Source organism: Octodon degus, unplaced genomic scaffold (assembly GCF_000260255.1).
Source record: "Octodon degus isolate 3935 unplaced genomic scaffold, OctDeg1.0 scaffold00178, whole genome shotgun sequence".
NCBI lineage: Eukaryota > Metazoa > Chordata > Mammalia > Rodentia > Octodontidae > Octodon > Octodon degus.
Genome location: NW_004524754.1, coordinates 4,791,142 through 4,800,078, shown reverse-complemented (window position 1 = coordinate 4,800,078; position 8,937 = coordinate 4,791,142). Strand labels below are relative to the sequence as shown.

Sequence of the window (8,937 nt, the reverse complement as noted above, 5' to 3'; positions counted from 1 at the left end):
GTTCTTGAAACTCATTATACACTTTATTCATTAGATTATTTATCTCCTATTTACATTCTCTGAGCCTCACTAAGCATCTTATAAATCCTTGTGGTTTTTATAAAACATTTCACCAATTTAGTTTTTAACTTTTCCCTCAGTGTCTGCAAGATAAGTTTTGTGTGAAGATTAGAATTCTTAGAAGCACTTTATTGCCATGTTTCTCATATTTATATGGTTTTGTGTTGAGGGTAGAAATTCAGACAGGAAAATTCTATAACTACTATGAAAGTCTCTTTTGTTAGTAAAATGTCTCTGCTTTGATTTTCTGTATGTTTCAGTATTTATATAACATTTTAATCTACACAGTGTGATAGGATTGGGCCTCATCACTGTTGCAGTGAATCACTACTGGTTAAATCATTTTATTAAAATCAACAAATAACAACAATATAAATTTAAAACAGTTTTTGTACCACCACCATTTTCTCAATAACCCAGAAAAGACTATGATATGATGCTTGTGAGAGTAGGATGAGATGTTGCAGGTCATGAAAGTAAATAACTCAGACAGAAAGAAGGAGAAAATGAGATAACAGCCAATGAAAGAAAGGAGATAGAACTTTACTGTTATTATTTTTATATGCTGATTGAAGAGCTGGTACATAGGATATTTGGTTGGTGATTTTCAAGAAAGAGGAAAAGGAAGAAGATGGAGTAAGTATACTTGGCAATTTCAGAAGGATGAGAGTGTCAAAGCCTACCTAAGAAAGAATTTCTTGCTGCCATTCAAGCAACAGGAATCCAGGTTGGCTCAGTGTAGTGGTTGATACATTGTTTCAACTTGGCCAGATGACTCTGCAGAGCACTTCCAGCTGGTGGGGGTCTCACCCTGGGACACATTTTGTTCAGCCAGAGTGACTCAGCACAAAGAGACGATATAAAGGGGCTGAGAAAGTAGTAAATGTCAACTTTGTTAGAGAAACTTCAGTCTTCACATTCGGCTTGGATTTCATCACCTTGCTTGCAGTGCAGACTCTTCAGCCTCCAGCTTGGATCCTTCACCTTCCATCGCAGACTCCAGGGTCCATCACACACTCTCCCTTCAGTCTTCTGTCGCAGACCCATTAGCTGACAAATAGAGATTTACAAAGAGCATAACAGTGAGCTTCAGATCTTGGGACTAAATTCTTCAGTCTGGGATGTGCCCCCATCTGACTCTGTGGCTGACTGTCCTAAGCCAATGTTGTAATTCCTTATACATTGTATATCTTGTGTTGATTTCCGTTCCTTACATTATATCTGTTCCTCTAAGTAAAATCCTGATCAATACACTCAGTAAACAAGAAAGGATGTCCATAACAAAATTTAGGACTAGACCAGTAGTCTCCCCAGTGCCAGCGGACATGGTTTAAATGTATACCTATGCTGAGTATCTTGCAGCTTTATTTTTTGTCTTTTTGAAACACAATCTCCTTATGTAGTACAGGCTGGCCTTGAACTCACTGTGATCTGCCTACCTCAGTCTCTACAGTGCAGGGATTATAGGAATATGCCACCATGTATGGCTAGACCCACAGCATTGATCTCAAATACTCTGTCTAGATTTGGGGGGACTACAGTCCCCAACTCCATACTTTATGTAAACTTAGCCTCTAGATACTGGGTGATATCACTCTGATTTTAGGCTGCTTATGCATAGAGTTAAATCACTGTATCAGTGTCCAGGTATTTCCTCACATGCCATTAATTAACATTTGGTGCATGAAACATGGAGTGACAGGTGGCCCCTCTTGAGAGGGTATGACACCTGATATCAAGCCTTGTTCTGCTGAAGCCATCCAGTGCCAATTTCTGGGCTTTACTCCAATGCTCTAGGCAGCTCTCCAGCCCCCATCATGCTTATGGCTTCAGGTCTGGTAAAGTTTCACGACTTTTCTTGCCTTAGGCTTCTAACACTCTGCATATTTAAGGGCCCCTGACTGCTGCTGTCCACTGACCCACTAGTTCTGCATGCTTTATCCTTTCTGTACCTGACCTCCTTCTTCCTCACTACCCTCTGCTCTGTTTCAGTTCTCTCTGCCTTCAATCTATTGGGACAGTAAAAGGATATTTCTTTTATGCCTTTAAAGCTACTGCTAGTCATGGATCCTACTTCCCAGGATCAGGGAAACTAGATCACTTCAGGGATAAAACAATTGCAATGATGACTACCTTAATAATTCACCCATGCAATCTTATAGCCTTAGGCATAAATGAAGATGTTTAGTACAGCCTCAAGTTGTGCTCTTATTTTGCCTTGCTAGATGTGACTTCTCTCTTCTTCCAATGGGAAAACTTACTTCTTTCATTCCTCCTTTCCCTCCCTTACCTTCCCTCATAAAAGCTCTGAACTGTCTGTCTCCATCCCAATCTGAAGTCCAAACATCAAAAAAAAAAAAAAATCTACAAAACTACATGGCTAGGTCACAAGTTTTTATATGGCCAGAAAATGCAACTTTAGATCACTCCATTCTGCAAGACTTTGACAGTTACTGCAAGAGGTTAAAAATGTTGTCAGAAGCATTTACATAGAAGCATTATGTGCACTCCATAATATTCCCACTTTCTTTTCCTCATGCAACAATTATAAAATACCAGACCCAGGCCAGATGTTCTGGGCCCACAAGGGCACATGGGACTTTGGTGTGAGAGATAATCAATGACACCAGTGACATGGAAGTGTCTAAAGCAACAGTAAGGAGACAGCAGGGGGCTCTGGAGAGTTCTGCCAAGAGACCAGTCCCAGCCCTCACATCTACAGTCTAGATCAGCTGCATTCCCAGCAAAACTCCCATGACAAACTTGGCTGGAGGACACAGCACATTTCTGGGTTTTGACTTGTACCAGGGATTGAACTCAGGACCTTGCACTTGCCAGGCAAGTTTTTATTCTACTGAGCTGTCCCCCTGGCCTCTGCCTTCTTTTCTTTTTCATTCTTTTTTTTTTTTGTCATTTAGGTTTCTTGCCTTTCATTTTTGTTTTGTTCTACTGATTTTCTTTCATTGGCAATTTCTTAAATTTAAATTTTCAAGTAAGTAAACTCTGTCTCTTCCTACTCTGATTACTCTTTCACATTTTATTTAAAATTTACTTTCTATTTCACATTTTATTTACACCCTGTGTCCTTTCATTTTGCAAATTTTGATTAATTATCTTTTGACTTCCTTCCGTGATTCTAATATATTTGACCCTATTTATCATGTTATCCTGTCCCCTACATATCTTAACGCATTTATTCCTAGAAGCAGGATAAAATCACTCCACTAAGGGGAAAATTACTGCATACAAATTCATGGTATATTTTGATTTTCTTTTATAACTTGAGTTTTTTCTGTGGTTGGAGGTAGCAGATTAATGGTTATGCTAGTGTGTCAATATTTAAGCTGCACTTGAAATTATTGTTATTACTGAAGTTTGTTATCTTAGCCAGGATGTTATACATGATATGATCAGTCTTTCTCCCTTGTATGATAACACTGTGATTGCATGGGATCATAATCCTCACCACAGTCCAGTACAAATGAAATGATTTCTAGAGGAAAATTTATAGTACAGAACACTCACATCAGGGAAACAAAATGAGCACAAAAAAAACCTTAATTTTGTACTTCAAGCTGCAAGAAAAAGAAAAGCAAATCAAGCCCAAAGAAAAGAGGAAATGATAAAGATCAAAGCAGAAATAAGTGTCACTGAAATTAGCAGGCTAACATTTTTTATACACACAATATTATAAATTTTATTATCTCTCATTTGAAAATATCCCAATATCCTCACTGCTTTTACAAAAAAGGTATTAAGTAGTAAAACAGGTACTAAATAGTAAAGGTACTAAATGTTCTGCTCCTGGCATCTGGGGAAACTATAAGGAAAGGGTGGAGAAGAGCTCTGTAGAATAATTTATTTATTTACACCCAGTGTAGAAAATTAAAAATAGTAATGAAATTCACCATACTGGGTATGGGTATGAAAATGGATAAATTGTCGAATGGGGTAAAATGTATGAAAGTATGAGAATATACCTTGAGTATTCCCTTGTACAGAATATAAACTTGAGTCATTAATTTTATATGTATCATGTATTTGAATATGTATGATTGTACAAATTTTAGGAATAAATATTAATCACCAAAAATAAATTAATTATTTATAAATAAAAACAAACTATGAATAAATTGTTTAACATAAACTTAAAAAACAAATAGAAAATATTCCAAGTAATTTTGACTTTGTCTGTACAGTGTTGCCTCACCGATTATGGAGGTTACATTCCAGACTCCCCCGTGATCAATCAGTGAAAATCAACAAAGTAGCAATGATGCATTTGTTTCACCATGCTATATATGTACATGTATAAAAAGCAACAACAACAACAAATATATATATATATATATATATATATATATATATATATGTTTTAAAAATGCTTCCCACACTCTTCTAAATATTTCCCACACTTTTAAAAAGACTTCAATTATTCTTAACCCTTTTCTAAACACTTAAACCTACCTAAAATCAACAACACATATGTACTGTATGATATAGTATGTATTTATCTGCTAAAGAAATACACATTGTAAACAGTGCATTTTATGTTGATTTAAAATTATCTTATCATGTTATACTTAACATTTTTAATGTATTTTAAATATTTTAGGCAAAATTAAGACCATAAATACTATTCATATAAATATGTATACAATACTGAATGTACACTACTACAAATCATGCACTATAGCAGAAATCCACGATAAATAATTTAGATTAACATTTTTGGAATAAGCACAAACAGCAAGTCTATAAATGTTGAACCACAAAATGATGAGGGATAATTGCACACCTTAATGTAAGACCAAAAAAAAAGAAAAAAAAAGAAAGAAAGAAAGAAAAACCTGAATCAGAATCTTTACATTTTTCTAACAGGTTTGTTGTTGTATCTGTACAGGTTGAAAAATAGTGAGTTAATCTTGCATTCCTTAGGACCAAGCAGTTGCTAAACTCTGATGCTGCTTGGACACAGTGAATCATCATTGGCCTAGAGAGATTTAAATTTTAATAGCAACAAGAGTATACTCCTTTGTGCTGTTGGATTGGATCTACAGATTGTTCTGAAGATATAGAAACAATCTTTGTTCTTGTTCTGCTTTTTAAAAGCCTCTTGAACAAACTTGTACCATTAGAAAAGTGCTCATCTAAGATGCAAACATTTCCAAATCCCACTCTCCATTAAATGGTTATTTAGAACAAAAAATACTGACAATTTTTCTGGAAAGTAGACAATTACTCAAAATGAAGACCACTGTCACAAATTGCACAAAAGCAAGATTCTGTATGATTCCACTGTCTATCCAAAGTTGTGCTTTTCTTTATCTTTGTGACCTCTGTCATTCTGCATTAGGAATCTTATTCCATCTGATTTTCAAAAGTACCATGGGTGACATTTAAACTACAAGTTTCATCTTTATTTTGTAGCAAATTCTAATTGAAGAGTGATATAGACTATGAATTCCTTTTCTTAGTTTATATATAAATAAAGAAATGAGTGTGGTTGTCTCTAAATTTTCTCATTGTTCCAGAATAGACTATATGACTGTGGTCAAATATTGACTGGGATCAAAGGTTTGTTATAGACCTAGAATATAGGACCACATGTCAAGTATAGAGCTACCCACTGAGATTCATATAAAATTTGTTTTTAAATGACCTTAAAGCAAAATATCGTTAAGACTCTCAAGCCATTTTCAGGAAAGTGACAGAGTGGTGAGAAAGAAAGAAAAAACCTTTCTGAGATTTGATATCCAGACACTAAAATGGTAAGAAAAGAAAAGAAAAGAGAAGAAAAGAAAAGAAAAGAAAAGAGAAGAAGTGTATCTCCAGGACCCAGGAACTGAAGCCCACATGGAGAGAAAGGAGTTAAACTTCAATGAAGAAGAAGTAGGACAAGTAAAACTAGGAGAGCACTGATTTTTCCTGGAGCCTGGACTCATTGTGTGGGAAAGGAGGCTCAATCTTGCAGACACACAGTGACTGCTAGTGACCTAGAGGCTTCCACAGAGAGGTGCACCAATGGGACACAACAATGAATATGCTGAACTGCAGTGGTTGATGAGTTTTTCTGGATCAGACATCCAAATAAGGTTAGATTGGAAGCAATCTTTGAGAGGGTCCATTGGATCTTGGAAAACAAAAAAGTTGAGCTGGCTCTGCTTAGTGGATGTAGTTCAAGCATGCAGGAATTTCGCAGGTTTCTGCAGGCTGAACAGGCTTGGTTCCAGCTTCAAAACATGAAATCAGAATGAGTTTTAGTTGAAATAAAGAAGTAAATATGCTGAGATTATTCACTACACCATGATGAAGCTACTGCTGGCTTTCTGGGATTAATCAACTTAGATCAGGATGATGCCCACATTGTCAACCAGTGACAACAGAGACATAACTTGAATAGAACATTCTATTTTTCTTCTTTTCTTGCTTTTTTAATTTTTTCTTTTTTGTTTTAATTTGTCTTGTTTATTCTTTATTATCTGTTCTTGTTTTTATATGATAGTGAACATGTTTTCTACTTTTGTTGTTGTTCTTCTTTTCTATTATTGTGTGTTGTATTTATTAGTCAGAGCTAAAAGAAACAATGGGAAGATGGGATTAGTATAGCCTCAGAGGACTCCCAAAATTAATCTCACTAGGAGTGACTCCTTAATCACCAAAACTTCTCACATTTAGTAAAGTAAATGAATTGGTTAAAGAATGCATATAACTAATGTGTTGGACACAAACTACCATTTATAATTGCTTCCCAGAATTCACCAAACTATTAAGTTTACACAGCACTAGATGGTAACATGCCAGGTAAAGAAACAAAGAACACACAGGGTGATTTCAGAAATTTGTTGTTCACTGTATCCCAGCTTCCCTGAATTACATGGGATGGCACATTTTTCCTTAGGCTTTGGCCCATGTTCCTTGCTCCCTCCGAGCAGTAGGTTTCCGGCTCATATCACTACAGTTGTCTATTTATTTCTTCTCTCTCTTTTCTTCTGTGCTAGATTTTCATGGTTATTTGAGCTTCATTTTGCTCTAGCCTTGCTTCTGATATCTTGTTTTTCTTCTAGTTCTTTTTATTTTGTTAAGCACTTTTAAATCTTTCTCTTGAAGGTAAAATTGCCCCATGCAGGGCTTATTTACTGCATACAATTTCTTGATTCATTTTCATTATTCTTTAAGTGAAATACTAGGACACACATGTGTGAATAACTCTTTGTTTCTGTGGTAAGAAAAACTGAAAGAAAGTATAAATGAGGGCAAAATTAATATATATTGTGAAATATGAAAAAGAATTCAAATGGGAAGGGTATTTATTGAGGGATAAGAAATCAAGGGGAAAAATGAGAATACAAGAAAAAATAAAAACAGCACTTTTGTAAATAAAGAGGGAAAGAGTTGTTGAAAGCAGGCTAGAGGAGTGGGCAAAAAGAATCAAGTTATATCATATACAGTTAAAAATTCCCTATCATGAATGTTATCATAATGTATACTCAAGCTGTAATAAATTAAATTTTTAAACAGAGAAAGAATCTGAATCAAATGGCTCTGTGTTTTATTCATTTTAATATTCAAAATTGGTTTCACAAAAAATGAATAGCTTTCAATTCTCATTTAGAGTTCTTACAATATTGTTTTATTTTATTTTATTTTGAAAAGTAAAAACAAAAGCAAGAACAAAAATCAGAAACAGGATAACGTACATATGTTCCAGATTTTCAAACCAATGATAGCTGATTAACAATGGTTGATATATTCTCTATTTTTATTATCAAATCTGTTGCTCTGATTAACAGATATAACTAAGTAAGAATGGACATATGAGGGCCAACCAAATAGCTCAGCAGATTAAAGCACCTGCAAGCAGGTGCAGGGGCCAGGGCCTTGATTCCCTGGCCTGCTGTGCTGGCTCCGCCCCTAGGGCATACTGAGACAGCAATTGAGACTGGGCGTGGTGACGCGCACCTATAGTTACAGCTTTGGGAGGCTGTAAGCAAGTGCATCACTAGGAGTTTGATCTAGTAGTGAGAACCTGAACACACTGTAGCCCCTAAAATACAAAAGAAAATAAATAAACAAATAGAACTGGACATATTGCATATTACTTTTTCTTTTCAACAAAATTATGAAAAGGCCTTACTCTGAAAAATTTTACACAGATTTAATGCAATACCTACGAAAATACCACAAACATACCTCAGCTATCTAGGAAATCATTCCTAAAATTTATTTGGAGATAAAACAGACCTAGAATAACAAAGGCTATATTGGGCAACAAAGGCAAGGCAGGAGGCATTACAACCTTCAAATGAAATTATTCTACAAAGTCACTGTGATAAAATCAGCATGTTATTGGCAAAAGAAAAAAAAACAGCTGGTGAACCATGGAACAGATTAGAAATGCAGATATGACTACAAACACACTCAGCCATATTATATTTGACAAAGGGACAAAATATGTTCCCTGGAAGAAAGATAACCACTTTAACAAATGGTGCTGGAACCCAAATGGCTGACGATAACGAAAGACCTACAAACTGCTGCACAGTGTTTCATGTAAATTTCTGAGGAGACTTGACTGACCTTGTCAGATACAAAAATGACATTTCTTGTTATATAGGTCTAATTTTATCTTGGTATTAACCATACAACAGAAAATTATAAAAATGAGTTGTAAAAAATAAAGCCATATTAATATGCTGAGCTGTAAAAGGCTCAAGTCAACTTCTGACATTGCCAATCATGCAGATAACTCACTACTATTATAGACTACTGGACTACATTGGATTACTTTACTAAATTCATGCACCTACAATATATGAATGGCAATAGAATAGCCATCTCTGATAAAAGTAAACAAAAAGGGATATAAATGAAAGA

At 35.2% G+C, this 8,937-nt stretch overlaps 1 pseudogene; it reads right to left on the bottom strand.

Moving 5' to 3' along the window:
* Positions 1-966: 966 nt before the first annotated feature.
* LOC101568514 overlaps positions 967-8,937 on the bottom strand; it is a 67,576-nt pseudogene continuing 59,605 nt past the window's right edge.